General features: G+C 42.4%; 1 protein-coding gene across 1 annotated transcript in view; it reads left to right on the top strand.

Moving 5' to 3' along the window:
- LOC1275257 (Krueppel-like factor luna) overlaps positions 1-13,962 on the top strand; it is a 136,820-nt gene that overhangs the window by 108,188 nt on the left and 14,670 nt on the right. The window lies entirely within an intron of this gene.

Raw genomic sequence — 13,962 nt, 5'->3', positions numbered from 1 at the left:
AGAGTCGGTAACGGTAACGGTTCCCTCTTGCAGGGAAGTTTACCACATTTACACAGCCACATGGCGCAATGAACTTTTATTTTCGGCGTCTCTTTCTAGCGCAGGAATCGTTTCCTTTCTATTTGCAATTAATTTATGATACGTTTTTACCTCGTCTGCTTCGTTTTCCTCATGCGTAAATCCGACCGAACAGTTCCTTTGGGCAGTAACCTTGACTTTACCAGCTTGCTCGGTCGCTCGGTGAACGTTGGCGCAACCCGAACTATCGCTCACAAATCAACTACCACCCCGCACTTGACCGGACCTGAATGGGGCATCTTTGACGATCAGGCGTACGAAATGTATGCACAGGCGTGTTAGGAATGGTGATTCATAGGTGGCGCGTTAAAGAGAACGTGGGGACAACCGAAGCTTCTGCGGCCTTGCGATGTCCCCATCTCGCCAAACAGACGGGCCCATGCGGTCACTCGCGTGGCCTGCTGGATCAATTAAATGTTTTCATTACAGTCGTAAAATAAAACATAACAGAAAGGATGGGACAGGATTGATGGTGAAATGGCTAATCGTGCAGAGCCGGTCGGTTGAGAAACGGTACTGACGCTCTTCCATGCGTTTTGTGAACATCTGTGCGCCAGGAAGATGCAGTGAAATGCACTTTTAACCCGATACACTCGTGAGAAACAAAAGGGAAAGGAAGCGATACGATATGAAAATGGAAAGGAAATTCGTGCGTTTGTCTTCTGTTCCTTAGTAACATATCTTATGGTCACTATAAACTGTATGATATTGACCCACAATCGTGTTTTTTGTGTCTTCAAACACAGTTGCATTTCTTCATGTTGATGTTCTTTTGAGATTCGTTATTCAGGCATTTTCAGAGGCAATCATTTAAAATTGTAAATAACATTATATCTCATTATTAATACAACTACAACACTGCTTAGCTAGAAACAAATGTTTAGATCAATTCTTAAAACATAATTGGGACTGAAATTCAAATATCACTACATAAAAGCTATAGAACTAATAACATTACAGGGGTTTTCCAGCCAGAATCAATATCGAAAGCGAACAATTCAATCCCGTAAATACATTTCAATAATAACAATCGAAGCTCGAATGATCTGTCATTGGTTGCTCGGTATACGATCCACATTCATTTGACAATGTTAAATAGGAATTATACGGAATTGAAGCTTACAGTGTTGAGCTGGCTATAGAAACACACTAAATTGACTATAAGACATTCATTAAATAAGACTGTAATACATTCACTAAATTATTAAACATTGATACAAAAATTATTTTTTTTTGTAAGTTTTTCTTTACAGCCTTCTCTAGCCAGCTCAACACCATACGCAAATAATTCATTGCCGTAAAATACATTTCAACAATAAGAAAGGGAAACTCGAATGGTTTATCCAAAGTCTATATAATACAGAGGTCGAGTCGTCCAGAACATTTGATCAAAAAGCGTGGGAAAGTTTTGACAGCTGGATGAAAAAGCTTCAATAGTTTCATCGTAGCATACATTGAGGTTTTAGTTGCTGTGCATGCAGTGGTCTGAAAGCATTTTCGGTCATTTTTACATCGTTTGTTTGTAATATTGTATTTTAAAAAGTTGACGAATATCAAGAAAAGATAGAATTATAGTGAAATTATCAATTACAACAAGATCAGTGCCCGAAATTACGACGAAATCTTGTGCAGCTCAAGAGGGTCAAAGCTAAGTGGCCAGATTTCTGATTGTGGTCATTTTTAAGTGATGAATTATTGAAAAAACTACTCCATGCCACGTTCATGAGAAAGAAATGTATAGTTAAACTAAGTTTTGAGCACAAAATGCACAATTAACCCTAAAAAGTGTATGGTTGTTTGAAATCGTTTGTGAACGCTTTTTCATCTAACTGTCAAAAATAAGCTTTCAAAATGGTGGACCAAAATCGAGCTATGCATCGACCTCTGTATTATATGGACTTTGGTCCATAGCTCGATTTTGGTCCACCATTTTGAAAGCTTATTTTTGACAGTTAGATGAAAAAGCGTTCACAAACGATTTGGTCCATATAATACAGAGGTCGATGCATAGCTCGATTTTGGTCCACCATTTTGAAAGCTTATTTTTGACAGTTAGATGAAAAAGCGTTCACAAACGATTTGGTCCATATAATACAGAGGTCGATGCATAGCTCGATTTTGGTCCACCATTTTGAAAGCTTATTTTTGACAGTTAGATGAAAAAGCGTTCACAAACGATTTCAAACAACCATACACTTTTTAGGGTTAATTGTGCATTTTGTGCTCAAAACTTAGTTTAACTATACATTTCTTTCTCATGAACGTGGCATGGAGTAGTTTTTTCAATAATTCATCACTTAAAAATGACCACAATCAGAAATCTGGCCACTTAGCTTTGACCCTCTTGAGCTGCACAAGATTTCGTCGTAATTTCGGGCACTGATCTTGTTGTAATTGATAATTTCACTATAATTCTATCTTTTCTTGATATTCGTCAACTTTTTAAAGTACAATATTACAAACAAACGATGTAAAAATGACCGAAAATGCTTTCAGACCACTGCATGCACAGCAACTAAAACCTCAATGTATGCTACGATGAAACTATTGAAGCTTTTTCATCCAGCTGTCAAAACTTTCCCACGCTTTTTGATCAAATGTTCTGGACGACTCGACCTCTGTATTATATAGACTTTGATATGGACTTTGGGTTTATCAATGGTTGCTATGTGTACGTTCGACACACATTTTTCAGTGTCGAATTTGGATTTTACGGATTAGAAATAAAGCTTACAGTGTTGGCTGTAGAAACCCTGTAAGCTTCGTATCATCCTATAATAGCTGATTACCTGTAATAGCATAGGTTTGGATTTATGAGCTTTCGAGTATTAACAAAGCTCTTACATAATTGCGTTTTTTAAATCTTTTTAATTCCATATTTTATTTTAAAGAGTTTCTTTGTTATCAGTCTTTATTTAAATTTTTCTTTAATAAAAAAAGTCAACATGTTATCAATTTTCGCATCTGTCATTTTCTTTCCATAACACCTTTATTTCAGAACAATAACGCTTATTTAATTTCTTTTCGAAACATAACCGCTTAAACATATTTGAATTATTGCACTATAGTTTTATATGCACGACAGTACTGATTGGCACTCATTACTCCGATTCGACTAATTGAACACTTCAGCCCTTAAAAGAAACATTAAAACCCTTTTTCTCACACTATGAGCGGGCATTTCATTCCGATTAATACCAACAGCTTCATAAAATTGCCACAAAAGCAATCGACAACCTAGAATGCTTCACGCCAAGATCGCCATAAACATTTGCGTTAAAGCAAGTTCTATTTTTTCCCACCCGATCATCACACGATCGATGCGGGATGTGGATTGCCGCATTTGTAACGGAAAAGAATAAAATCGACACCAATGGGCAAGCAAAGCCCCACGACGAGTACACGTTCGTGCACTCTAGCCTGCAATTCAGTTTCAATTTTACGACTTTACGTGTAAATCGAAAAAAAATATAACCGGGGCTAACTTCAGATCGACCCTCTATCGTTTCGATTCTACGATTGATGGAATTTAAGTTTCACATTTTATTGGTTTTCGTCGCAGTCGAGCGCGCGGTGCCGTGTGTGAGGTGAGAAACATGCATCATTAACATGTGCATTTTATGGACAAATTATGGTGCATTCTGCACCATCATCTAACACCGTACCATTTCGTGCGTGCCCTGTCTGTCGTGTGATTCGGGCTGCGAGCGAGGTTCTCGTTGGGCACAAATTGAACGCCATATTGAAAGCGAACAAATAAAGAACACATGCAATATGTAGCCACACTTCGGAACGATATTTTATTGCCAGCGACCCGCCACACTAAACTGCACACAATTCATCTCCAACAAAACGTGCGCGAGTGGCTCCATGCCCGCGTTAGACCCTTACCGATAAACGGAAAAGTTCTGTTCCGATCGTTAGAATAATAGGCCTGTATGTGTGTTTACACGCACCCCCGTAACAGGTATCGACGTGCGCCATGTAAAGTAAGGATTATAACTGGAACATGTCAAGGAATTAGCCATTCCGCGTGTAGCTTGCTGCGATCGCACGGTCCGAGCAGGCAATTATTTCGAGGCAAACCAATAAAAGACGGCTGCTGGTCAATTTTAATCATCCGATATTCATTACCGCGTAATAATCACAGCTGCGGTGCAGTTCCACGTATAGTATTCGCTCTTTTTGCTGTCGTATTTTACGAACGTTTCTAAGGTTATAAGTGGTTCGCCAAATGAAGGAGAACGCTTTTTAATTAACTTCATGACATAAGCTTTGATACGATTTGAGCTATAAGTATATCTATACCAATCGTATGTAGTGAAAAAATAACACACAACACACGTAACCACAAATTAGATTAACGAATCACTTACTGTCCTACCCCCTCGTGATATGTCACATCATTTCGTTCGTGTTTTAATTGCAATCGCCTCGTGTACTCCTAGATAACTGGAGCTGCATCTAACAAACCCTCTTGGGGGAATGTAGGATACCCTTCTGACAATGTTTTCTCTTCTCCCGTGCATCCCCCGCGAAACGAATCCGCTCGCAATTGCAAGAAAACCCTGCTGTCAAGTGCATGCCCTCTATTGACATACATTTCAATCCGAAAGGGTCCTCACTCAATTACTCAAATCCCAGAGCTGCCCTACGCGGCTAGGTTCCTGCGCCCCCAGGATCGGGATTAAGATTGATCGATTGAGCCATTGATTTTCACATTCGTCTCGAGCTGGTTGCCAATGTTTCATGCTCGGGCGCAACAGCGGCAGCACCCTGCTTATCAATGCGTTTCCCACGCTACTAAAACTGGGCAGACATTCACGGCATTATGTAGCGCTGGGCCCCCGCCGTATGGAAGGAGTCGCTTGCTCATGAATTTTCCATCCAACGCTGACTACGGTTGCTGCTGTTGCTGCTGCTTATACTTCGTTTCCATTCGTTTTAGGTACTAAGAAACGTTTCCGACGTCATGCTAAAGCTGAAGAGATTTACAGGCCGATTGGTTGATGTATTCCCATTTCTTAGAAAATCGATTGATTTAGTGCATTGTATTTTGTATAACATCAAACTTCTTGCCGCAGCAAATGGTGTAATCAATTCCAATCGATCTGCTTCCGGTTTTGTGTCTCAATCTTAAGAATTCGATCTAGCCGCTAGATCGTCCAAACTGATCATCAACATTGAAAGGTGCGGAAGATAAAAGGCAAACGTATGGTTCAAAGCACAACGTCCACTTGTCGCTTTGCTCCGGTAGGTGTAGAAGTTAACTCGTGTATCTCAGGATGATTGAAATGTAGCTAACCACCATCAGTTGCTTCAGTTGCGGCAACTAACAATCGGCAAATCGTAGCATTTCTGTGGCTACCGAAACACTCCAACATGTGCGAATCCCAAATATGGATGACTCTACAAGCAGGAGCGAAACACACAGTGTTTTTTTTCGGTCACAAGGGTCGCATTATTGGCGCAACATGATATTGATCGATCTTGTCTGCCCAGAAGTGGATCAAACTTCACTTGACCTGCTATTCCAGGCTCACGAACGACCGGAGCCCGTTGTTTGTACGCAGTACAGTCCTGACTTACTCCGAGACCACCGACGGGCATCGCCGATGAGACAATAGTGAGCGCATACTTTACCTTTGTACGTGGCTTGGCACTACAGTGACAGTGACAGTGGTGAGTCCTCATCGTACAGAAAGAGGTCAAAAGAGAGCGAGCAGTCATCCAACACTGCAAGCGAATCTATGGCATCGGGGTTGGTGTGAGCGTTTGCCGTTCATGAAGTGTACTGACGCGGACTCGATTAATAACTATATTACGCAAACGAAACAATAAACATATGGTACCTGTTATGGGAGATCGTGTCGCGGTTTCGTGTGTGTCTGGTTTTTCGTGGATTTCATTACACACGACCTGTCAAATCGAGGAACATAGCGTTACAAAAGCTCATCGAATGCGCTCCATCATTTCGCTGCTAACAAGGGCAGTTAAGAAACAATTACTACAAATCAATTTCTAATTTCTTATCCTCTTTCAGCAAAATCACCCCAGTAGCAAGCAACCTAATGCCCCCGGGTAGCCACAAGCACCATGTACTGCAATCTTTCAATTTATTAGCAACATTGCGGGAAAAGATCCTCTTCAAACAAACCATAACTGCAGATTAACTCATTCAAAACCCTGCACTCTCTTCCCTGCAAGTCCGGAACCGATCGAACGATGTCGGAACGGAAACGTTCACATAAAGCAGCTGAGCTGAATATTTACACATCCCACAGCAACGTTGATCGTTTGGTGCTTTTCGGCCTAAAGAAGCAGGGCGCCTGCTGCTGGTCGGTCCGCTCAATCGGTACTAGCTAAATGGATTTTTGTTCCATTTATTAGTCTATTTGAGGTTGTAATCTCAAACCTGTTCTCGGTGGTGCCTGCTCAACACATGCAGAATGCCGCCAAGTGCGTACACGCTTACCATGTACGTTTCCACGCGGCTCGATCATCATACTGCATCATGCTTTAACTGCCCTTTTTGGCACAAAAAAATAAACCTGTGCATAAAACGAACATATCATTTTACATTTTAATTAATTCATTACGCTGACTAATGAGAGTGGCATTGCTCATGTTCGCAGCACATACACACTCACACACGCACACACTACATCGATCGTCGCATTTCGTGCGCTTTTGTGGCACAGGCAGCATCCCCCTGCCCCGCACAGGTTGTAATCCAAGATTTTTCTGAGGGTTTTCCGTTTGCTAAGTAGCGCGCCGGTGAAGTCCACTGCTCGGTACCGCTTATCGAAGGAACACCTGAACCATCCCCGGCGTGGATTGCAGATGGTTAGGTAAGCCATGCGTTCAGCGAGTGAGAGGAAGGGCAATGACAAAGTCTCACACGTTGATGCCAGATTGTTTAGAATCAACGGGTTTATCATCACGTGCGTTTTTCCCTTTTGGTTGCGTGCGATGCAGCGATCCCGCGTCTCTTGGACTGACTCACGTTTGCACATGAGTGTACGCGCTTAAGCGAATCGTACCTAAGGCTCGCGGGTTTACCTTTTTTCGAACGGGAAAGGGGAAAAGGAGTATGAAAATGGATATCGTTTTCAGCAATAACAAATGTGTGGTAATAAATCTTTCACAGCTTGGAAGAACCTCCACAGTTTCACCTGTGTGCCCCATGAACGTCCGCCGGCCGCACCACTTCTCCATCCACATACACCAGGGATACTCAGTTTTGCATTTGGTACATATTTTTCTTTCCGTCTGCTTCTTGGCACTTTTCTTTTTCCAATGCGCACATTCGAATCGGCAGATATTCAACCTCTCATACCCTGCGGAACGTTTCTTGATCTTTGAATGCTGTGAATTGGCATAATTTGTAGGTACAGATAAGCCGCCAGCAAAAGGCTCAATTATGTCAACACTTGTGGGACGCGCGCGCGCGCGCACATACACACATACACGCAGTAATTGAACCGTTGCGATGTTTTGCTTTTTTTTTTTAAGATACTTCTGGTCGAATTTGTAGCCGTGAACGTGAGCCCTTGCGAGTGTCACCATATCTGAGCGCTGCTAATTGTTTTTATCAGCGATCGTAAGCTTCCAACCTACCGCTTTGGATGGCTTTGAACCAATCTTGGCTGTAATTTATGTTTTTGTGTAGAATTCTACACACTCACTTTTCGGTTATACTATGTATTGCTTTTACCGATTGCCGGAACAAGCGACAAAAACCACTGAAACCGTCCTTTAAAGTGTACTTTCGTGTTTTGCAAACGCACCGATCGTGAGACATTAATTAGGCTACTTCATGGACAATCTTCCATCACGCGCCACCGACACTAGCCAGTGGACACTTTTTCTCTCTTTACCTTTCTTCCCTCCTCTCTCTCTCTCTCTCCTCTCTCAAGTGATGGTGCAAACGCTAGTAATTAAGAATATTTAAAATCCGCAACGACCATCAGGTAATTAGTGGAAATAACTACTGGCAGTAGACGAAAAAGAGCGATGCATATTAAGACTCGTGTTGCTTTTTTCACGATAAACGATTTACGCACTTGTGCTAAGGGGAGGGCGAATTAGCATGAATAGGGTAAGCGTTTGTAACATAAAATTGAATGAGCTTTAGTCAACACATAAACGTCAGAATTGTGTAACGTACTGGTAAATGCATATGTTGGTTAATGCAGCTACAATATAGCTATATATTTAGATATTACTAGATAGTAATCGAGAGCATTACAATTGTTTTAAAATTAAAGAACAAAACTCGATTGTCTCACAACAAGACATTCGTAGAAACAAAGTCCAAAAATCCAACAATTTACAAGGATCAAACCGCTAGATATAATATGATACAAATATTATGATTTATGTATCGATTTCATTTACAACAATAAGAAATCAAAACATTGAAAAATGGCTTTTAAATTGAACTTTGAAGAATCCTGGATGGATTGTTTGACATGAACACACACGCAACCGGACGAATAATTACAGTCCCCGTATGCCGGCAGGTCTGGTGAACGTTAATCCGATGCGTTGCGTATTACTGTCGTTGCTTTCTTTTTTATTGTTTTACCCACCTAAACAACTATCCGGTACTGGGGCGCCAGATCAAAGCCGATCTTTTTGGACCGCCTTTCATCCCATTGAAAATCCACACCGGTTCGCACTAATATGCCCTAGCCTGCATTCCACTGTGCAAAATGATGATGTTTCATGTTACACACAGCCTCAATGCTTGTTCGTCTCGTCAACCAGACTACGATCAGCAGACAAGTCGAATGAACCGACGGACACCTGTCCGGGAGAGTGATGCTTCGATAAAAAAGACGTCCTGCTCGGTGCCGTTTGCTTATGCCGTACGAAACACCAAGAGTGAAGGTACACCAGCACCAGCATATTTAAAACAAATTGATTTTTTTACTTTACCCACCGTGTGTTAAAGATGCTCATGTCTTAAGCTGTGCTTTCATTTACTTCTTTTACTGCAAACGATAATCCGACGACTGCAGTATTTTTTAGTACTACCGACAATGAATATGATTATCGTAGCACTTTTGAAAGCTTATCATTTATCCTATCAAAATAAGCCCGCTTAGCTTTCGACGAATACAACCACACATACACACACATGCTGGCATACGATCGATCTTTTCCAAATTTGCTGACTTCATGAATTATTCCTCCCTCTACACCGCCCCACAACCCACGGTACGTGCGCACGTTCGCGACCTTCGTGGCTGCGCACGTCCGCAAACGGCATGCGCAACTACTTCTTAGTACAAGCCGTTGTACCCGCCCGGCGGTGCACCAGTCCGTAATTCCAAAAACAAGCAATCATTTTACATGGTCCCACCTTTTTCGGGCGGCACACCGAGAGGTACGAGATAGAGGGCTTAGCATAAAATTACAGACCCCGGCGAGCCGCACACGAGAGGAACACGTTGAAGGGGAGAAAAAATCTGTTTTCCCGGCACCATCCCGCCTCCGCCGTCGTCGCCCGCCCGCCTGCCTGCCGTCTGTAATTTTGTCTGTGCGCGGCTAGTGCATGTCTTCTTGCACCACACGCGCATCCAAATACGCAAGTGTCAAAACGTCGTTCAATGTGTGTGCTTTTTTGTTGCGTGTGTGTGTGTGTGTGTGTGTAGCTTTGTCTGTCGGTTGCCTTTGGCCAGTTCGCCACCTTTGTGTCTCCTCACATGGGATGGACTGAAGAAAACGCGAGATAATCCATCCCCATTTCAGTTCCCTGCCACCCAGTCGTTAGTAAGGGTGAAGATTTGCACACATTTTTGCGCTCTCCCCTTGCGTTGCTCGCCACCGCGCTGTGATTCGGACCTAAACAAACTCCCTTAGCAGCTCCCGCTTAGACCGCAAATTGACCGATTTCAATTAGGCTTCGAATGTGCGAACCAACCACAGCCTTCGTTACGCGCGTGAAGCCGAACCGTCCCGCCTCGCCGGCACTCACTTTTGGCTGGGAATCAATTGAAGAGCCTTAGAAGATTACTGGGAGGTTGCCTGTGCTTGAAGGTATATCCAGCAGCAGCAGCAACAGCAGCAAGAGCAAAAACCAACTATAGTGGCCAAGAAAACGACCTCCTCACTCACGATGGGGTCAGACGAAACAGGTGTGTAATTTATTACCGCCACCAAATTTGGAGGATGTTTTATGGGTGGTTTTGGTGGTTTGGGGGGCTTTTTTTTCTCGCTGTCTTGCTACACTCCTCTCAACACGCATGCGAAGGATCGGATGATGGTTCGCATTTGTTGCGGAAGTTTTCTGCTAAGTTTCATCTTTGATGTTGAGCCTTTGTTACACAATGAGCTTTACAAAGTGAGACATAGCTTTTTGACGTAGAGTGATGTACAGCTTTTCTTACGTTGTTTTTATTTAAAATTATGCAATCAGAATCATACAACCTTGAAGAAATTCTATTTAATTTAAAAACCAGGCACTTCCAAAAATTGTGAGATAATTGTAGCTCAACATTTTAAATTATACAATTGATGATGATATCATACAAATCTTAAATGATCTTGAAAACTTAAAATTAATAAATCAAATGATAAATATAATTACTTCAAGAAATTATCAATGTAATGTGAATTATAAAAAAAACCCAAATTGTATGCCCCCATTCATTTTAAATTTAACAAAACGCAAATAAATCAGCAAAATATAATGCATATCATATTTTCAGGCATTTAACATATTTGCATTAAATGTTTATGTTATATCTCTTTTTTAACATATATCTCAAAATAGTAGAAAAATACCAAATCGTATTGGGTTCCCTATTTACTTTGCCATTTCGATTAATTTGTATTAAACGATAAAAAATTCAACAACTATCCTTCCTACCCAAGAGCCGGCTCATTAAACATATCGCAGTGTTAACCGATAAATGAATCCAAATTTTATACCTTTCCCCTCTGTGCAGATGAATGATGGGTCCCTACTGTATGGCAGGTGTAAATCGATCCAATGCTTTCGAAACGCAACCAAATGATCAATCACACGATCGAGATCACGAGCCAGGTGCGTGTTGCCCAAGACAGGCCTAATTTTTTTTACTCTTTGATTTTCCCCCTACCAAAAGGGTAGAGGGCACGAAAGTGAGATTTGCTTTAGACGAGCACTTGTTGCCCGTGAAAAAGTACGCGCAACCAACTTGTGGGAGGGAAAATTACACCCTTTCGGAACTGAAGTTCACTTTTCGAGACAGCGACTTAGACACTCCCAAATGGTCGGACGAAATTGCCAGATGTGACCGGTGAAACTTTTCGCCCACGATCGATTGGAGGCACTTTTTTAGCTGCTTTTTTATGACAGAAGCTTTCTTTGAGGGCTAAATTAAAATAACTGAAACGTATAAGCACGGTTTGCAATTTTTGTGGTCAAAATTCCATACAAATTTATAAACCTGTTAACCTAAACTATGCATTACACGTCTTACATGAGCTTTGCTACAAAATTGCCCTCTGCGTGATGTGTACATGTTGCAAGTACGCTTAACGATTTGGCTTACAACATTTGATCCACGACATAACGACCTCCAGCTCGTTGGAAAGCATTTTCCTTACGGACCTCGCAAATCCTACCTAACCCAACCACAGGCCCCAGCATCAAGGCAAACAGAAAAAAACAACATTAAAATAATGCATGCATTACAAATGTGATGACGGAGACGAGCAAAAGGCCACAGTCGGAGATGGAGCTCCACAATCGCATGAGTTCCCCTGGCCCACAGAGATAAAAGGTGATAAAACGCTACATCCCCATTCGGTTGTAGACAGTGTACCAACGGGTGCTAGGGCAGCCCAACGGCAAAGTCACCCATCGTGACCTGTCGCACCCATTGTCAACCTTTTTCACTTCACTACAACTTTCCTTGCCGTCTCCACCCTTCTATCAGGGGGTGTGGGAGAAGAGTAAAACAGGTGAGAGGAGGAGGAGCAAATGGTTCGTGTTTTTCCCTTCCGTATCATCATCATCATCATCATTACTCTACGGATAGAAAGGCAGGGAGGACACTCATCGAACATAGACGGACAAACAAACAAACCAAACCAAACGGATAGGAAAAAAACAACTATGAAGGAATCTTCCCGAACTGTGCCGCACGGTATGTTCCTGGCACCCTCGCCCAAACGGTCGCAGAATATCTGACCACAAGATCAGGCCGCGTGTCACGACGACAGCGCGACAAGCGAACACAACAAAAAAACATCGTCACCCGTACGCGATGATCCGCAAACGGTGTGCGGGGTGGGGTGCTGAACGTGCAGGAAAAGTGTGGAAAATGGTTAACGGGTTACAATTTATACCATCCGTCCAAAGGCGCACGAACGGCCGCCGGGATTCGTGCGGCACGGGACTAGGTGTTTGGATTTTGTTTATTGTTTGTTTTCCGTGTGGTTTCGTTTGTTGTAAGTCATGTTACAAGTGTCACTTGGAAAAAAGCGAACCGTTGGCCACCTAGAACGAGATATCCGTGGGAATTATGGGGAGAGAAAGAGCGCACGACCGAATCATAACTAGTTCAAACTAAAAGCACGCAATTTGTTTCGACAAAAAAGAGAGAGCGTTAAAACAAAACATATAAATGTAACAAAAAGAAAAAGCTCAACACTAAACACGAAAATCTTGATGTTACAAAGTTAAAAAATATACAGACAAAAAAATAAAATGAAGAATGAAAACTTAACAAGAATCACTAAGCGTGAAACAAACGAATGAATAATTTTCATCTTGGTTACTAAACATCGACATGTCTATGGTAAGCTAAAACACTTTTTGTAAACAGTATCCAATGTCGAGTATTTATATTCTACGATATTATGATTTTAATATACATATTTTTCTTCGTTTCATTTTCTTCTCCGTCCCCCAACACATAACCCATGAAATGATCGTGTCGATCGTACGCAAGAACGATTTTTCAAGCAACCAAACACATTTCAATCGAATTTACATAATATTATTGTCCACCGATTTGAATAATGAAAATGTACTTCTCTTCACGATTGCAAGGGCTCCTTGGCTCCGATTCGATCTTATGTTCTCCGCTGTTTAGTACCGTACAAGGGGAAAGCGTTTGTCGTGAAAGATCGTCTCCCTCCGGTTGCTATCGCAGGTGAAACAGAAGGTCTCCCCGGTTGGAAACGAGAAAAGTTACCTCACGCCTTCCCCCGCCCAAAAGGCCTGCCTTATTCCCTCTGACACGATCTTCAGAAAATCTTGCCCTTCAGCCAAAGGCGGAATTAGAAGGGCTTTGCGCTTCGGCCAGCAAAAACAACAACAACAATACCAGTGAAGAAACGGTACAACAACAAATCTTTTCCCGATCGTGCGAGTGTGCAGGGAATAAAGGAAGATTTACACTCAGCCTCTTTTTCTTCGTACGGGAAAAGGGCCATTCAATCGAGTCCTCCAGCCACAACCGGAAAGACAAATAATCTGCACGGGAGTCTGGAATTCCAGACGTACTTGCGCGCTTCCAGCAGGGGCCAGGAACAATGATGGAAACGAAGCGTAACTGTCACTCGCACACTCTCACTTCTCCCCCGATCGGTGGCGACCTCCGGAGGCTCGCCGACTTCAACTGCTCGTATGCGAAGCTTATCCAAACCAACCGTTACCAAGCGGGACCTCCCTTAGCGTTCCACGCAAACCAAGAAAAGCAGGCCTGGAAGTTTTTGTTTTTTCCTCCACACTCACCTCGTCGTCTAGTTTGATTGCCCTCTCGATCACTGGTCAAGCCTCCCTGCGGTTCGGCTTGATGATGCTGGTGACACGAATATTTTATGCGCTACCGATTGTTGCCGACTGATATCGGACATTTGTTTTGCGGGGGCCCATTTTTT

Source organism: Anopheles gambiae, chromosome 3, assembly GCF_943734735.2.
Source record: "Anopheles gambiae chromosome 3, idAnoGambNW_F1_1, whole genome shotgun sequence".
Taxonomy (NCBI): domain Eukaryota; kingdom Metazoa; phylum Arthropoda; class Insecta; order Diptera; family Culicidae; genus Anopheles; species Anopheles gambiae.
Note: the sequence above shows the minus strand (reverse complement) of the source record. Positions and strands in the feature narration are given on the sequence as shown.